Raw genomic sequence first — 4,606 nt, forward strand, 5'->3', positions numbered from 1 at the left:
AGTGAAATACGGTTAGTCATTTCCCTAATTTGTTCTCCGGGTACATATAAGATAAACAATTATCTTTATCGTGTATTTGGAGAATTGTAGGGAAATGCTGCCGAATTTTACTTAGAATCAAAGATGATACATGCATTCACTAGTGGGATTGGACGTTTAAGGATGGGTTAGGTTTGGAGTGATAAGGACCCAATGGAAGCATATGCATTGAATATTAGTTTGTTGTATGTGTTGGAGTTATGTGAATTTTAAATTGATAATAATTTGTATATGTGTATGTGTTGGGGTTTTTAGAAATGGATCGAAGTTGGATGTATGGAAAGCGGAATACGTTGGAGTTCGTAGAAGGTGTGAATGAGTTTTGTAAACGTGCTGTAGAACATCAACAGCTTACTTGCGAGGCTGAGATTTATTGTCCATGTGTTGATTGCTACAATGTGAATATGATTTCTGATATTAGGACCATAAGGGATCATCTTATCCGTCGTGGATTTAGGGCTGAGTATTATATTTGGTTATGGCATGGTGAGCAGGGAAAATATACTCAGGATAGGGTTAATGTTGATGTTGGCACTAGTAATTCATTAGAAATTGATATGTCGAATGTCGGGGTTGAGAATGAAGTTGTGGTAGAAGATCATGTTAGGGTTATTTTTTGTTAATGTTCAGATTTGTTCAAATTAGTTCATTTTCAGATCTACAATTTTAGGGTTATTTTTTTTTTCATTTTTGTTCATTTTTGTTAACTTCTGTTTTTATTTTCGTTCCTTTTTTTTTCTATTGGTCATTTTTTTTTCATTTCAGTTGTTATTTAATTTCAGTTGTATATTACATTATTTTGGTTGTATGATATCCATCACCTTTGGTTGTTGCTGCTGCTTTATCAAACTATATTATTTCTATTTTTTTTTGGTCTAAAAGGGCTGCGCTTTTTACCTCTCTGGCCAGGTGCGAAGAAAAGGAGCGAAGAAAAGGAGCGAGAGAGAGTGCGACGAAAGAGAGAGAGGACACGAGGTGCAGGTGGCCGACGGAGCTCTGGCGAGAGACAACTGAGGCAGGGGGAGGGGTGCGACTGAGTGCGTCGCGCGACCGGTGGCAACCGGTGGTAAGGATGGGCAGGGGTTGCGTCTAGGTCGGGTCCAGCCGGACCCTAAATTTTTTTGCAGACCCGGACCCGAACCCGGACTCTAAGGGTCTGAAAAAATTGAACCCTGACCCAGACCCTTAGTGTAATCCCCCACAATTTTAAAGAATTTTCATAAACATATTAAAGTATTTATGTAGTTATATTTAAGTCCAAATGAGTTTGGAAAATGATTTGACTTTTAAAAAGGGTTGACTATTTTAAAAGTCAACTAAAAATATTTTTCATAGCTTAATAAAATTCGTAATATTTTAATTAAGCATGTTTGAAATAAGAGTTTTAATTATTAAAGTATATTGAAAAAGAAGTTTAATGGAATCGAAACTCCTAAAAGGATAAAAAGGAAAAGAGTCATGTTGATGATTAAAGTCCTAAGTTGTTCATCTTTTTAATCAGCAAATCTTATTAAATCTTATCTCTTTTCCTAAGCCTAAAAGGATTAGCCTTTATGTAAATATCCTAAAATCCAATTATTTATTCCACACACTTATTTTCTCAGAATCACGCCACTTTCTATTCTCTCTCTCCTCATGGTTTTCTCTTTCCTCTCTTCACTCGTTTTTTCTTTCACCCGAATCTGATTGGCCAGATTTCTCATAGTTCCATTAATTTTTAGCCAAAACTTGCTTCTTGAAAGTTGTAGATCTCGAAAAGTTATTGAAGTTAAGCTCAAGAATCACTCAATTCCGATTCTTATTCTATTAGTTATGGCCTCTGCAAGTTTCGCAATTCTGCTGCCATATTTCACTCGCGAATTCGGTATATTACTCTTTTTCTTCCTTTTTCCTTTTGATTCTTTTCCTTCCTCTTGTTTTGGTTGTTTTTCTTTTCTTCTTCTCTAAGATTCCATTAAAGTATTAGTTTTTATATTATTTTATTGTTTATTAGCATGTTTATGATTTGAATTATTATTTTATATGGAAAATATATTTCGGTTGTCTTATATGTAAAAATAATAAATTTCAGATTTATTATTTTCAGTTTTTATTATGAAAGATATAGTTTTTAGGGTTTTTAATCACTAGAAACTATATATTTAAAATATAAATATGAGTTTTGGTTAGAATATGATTTTATATGTATTAAATATATTTTCAGAAGATTTATAAATTTTTATAAGTGCTGGAATTTCAGAAAGTATGTATTTTCAGGGTTTTTAAATGATTTTAATCACTAGAATAGTTGTACTATACTAGGGATTAAAAATAACGAAAGTTTAATACATAAAAACGATTTTAAAGACGTTTAAAAGGGTTTGGGACGTTTTTAAAGTTGCTGTAAATTTTTAGTTCAAAGTATTTTATTTTATTATTTTATTTTCTAGGCGGAGAATTCATAGTAGGAGACTTTTAGAGCGTAAAAGTGGCCTACCGATTCGTTTACACAAGGTACGTACATAGTCTACGTGCTATATGATTTAGAAACATGCCTTAGGGATGTTTTATTCATTAGTATCATGTATAGGACTATGTTGTTCGTATATATGATTACTGGAATTGTTTTACATGATATTTTGCCTATGTGCTACATGTAAACTAGAAGTATTTATGAGTATGTATGTTTGTATGGAAGTTTGATGCAAGCAGATAAGTTCAGTTCATGAGTGAATTAATGTAAGTAAGTTCGAATCATGTGTTACATAGATTCATGAGTACTACTTGTTTATCTTATAAGGACCGTGGATCTTATTTGGTAAATATGAGTTATATCTATATAAAGATACAGTTTACTGTTGGCTAGGTTCAACAGGCAAGTTAGTAAAGAATAAAAGAAGTTAAAGGAGTCTTGAATGATAAGTTGTGAACACTTGTTGATTCTAAGATAAAAAGGAGTTTTGTGATGTTTATGTGATTATTAGTTGTGAGTGTTATGTGCTTGGTTGGTGTCAACACAAGTATTAAAATGAATGCAACGTAAAGTGAAACGAGAGTAGGTTATAGACTTTAGACTGGTGCACGTCTAGAGTTGGACACTAAGGGTTGGGATACATAGTCCACCGTGATATGTATTTTCCTAGGATTGGATTGATCACCTTTCCTTTTTAGCTCAAAGGTTCCTCGATATCGCAGGTCAATTGGAATATGTGGTAGCTCCCATATCTCCTACTTCAGTATAGACAACTCGTCCCATAACTATTCCATTTAAAGAAGAAATAAAAGTTTAGAGTCTAGTTCAGTAAGAGTCGTCTGCAGTTTGTTATATGTTCATTATTATTTATTCCTGCAAGTATATTTTGTAGTATCATGTTTAGGGTTATGTATGTCTGATATGTAGTACTCACCTTTGCTGATTACGTGCTTGTCTGTGTTTGTGATCATGGCTTTGCCTATTGATCCTGTGGTGATCCTTCGAGGGAGCAGAGTCAAGACATCATTGACATTACAGGTTCGAAGATGCATATCATTGGGGAATCTGGAATGGAGAGGCTCTTGTGACATTAGTTTTATTTAAGTTGTTTTCTAGGAGTTTATATTTTTCAGACAATAGTCTAAGTTGGTGTGTTTAGTTTTGACATTGTCATTTGGTTTCATAAGTTTAATAAAGTTGATTTTTTCAGTAAGTTTTCCGCTGCAACATTCTGAGTAAGCCGAAACGTTATCACACGGGCGATAATGCCTGGGTAATTCTCTAAATTTGTTATAAAAATATTTTCTAGAAAGAGAGAATTATCGGGGTGTTACACTTAGGGTCTGGAGGGTCCAGGCCTAAATTCTTTATTTTGCCAAATTTTTAGCATTATTAATATCAATAAGCATCTGCAATTCGCATGAAACAAACACAAAAAATCACATGAAACAAACACAAGAATTCACATGAAACAAACACAAACATAAAAATTGAAAAAAAATGAAACAAACACAAACTTATAAACTGGAAAAAAAAACGAAACAAACACAATTCATAAACATATAAACTGAAAGAAAAAGAGAAACAAACACAAACATACAAACTGAAAAAAAGAAACAAACACAACTTACATAAGAGTTCAAAATGGGTGTTTTGGTGTTTTAGTTTACGTTTTAGTCTTTTAGAAAATCAGTTTGTTTTTTAAAAAAGAAAGTTAAAATGTATATATTAAATAAGTTTAGGGTCTAAGTGTCGAGTCTGGGTCCAAAATTTTAAGACCCGGACCCTAAAAAATTCACTTGGACCCAGACCTAGACCCGAACCCGGACCCTTAGGGTCTGAAAAAGTTGGAACAGACCCTTAAATTAGGGTTGGGTCCAACAAGGTCCAGGAAGCGTCCTGGACCCAAGCCCATCCCTAACCGGTGGTGGTGGTGTTTGAAACCCGAAGCAGAGGAGAGAGAGAGAAAAATTAGAGTTTTATTTTTGGGTTTTTTTGGGTCACATTTTTCGACGAGTTGTTGACTGAAAATTCTGATCAGTTCGTAGGTGGTGGTGAGGTGAGAGATGAGAGGATGAAAGTTGTTGTTGATGGTGTTCTTGGTGAGAGATTTTC

This window comes from Beta vulgaris, chromosome 2 (assembly GCF_026745355.1).
Source record: "Beta vulgaris subsp. vulgaris cultivar EL10 chromosome 2, EL10.2, whole genome shotgun sequence".
NCBI lineage: Eukaryota > Viridiplantae > Streptophyta > Magnoliopsida > Caryophyllales > Amaranthaceae > Beta > Beta vulgaris.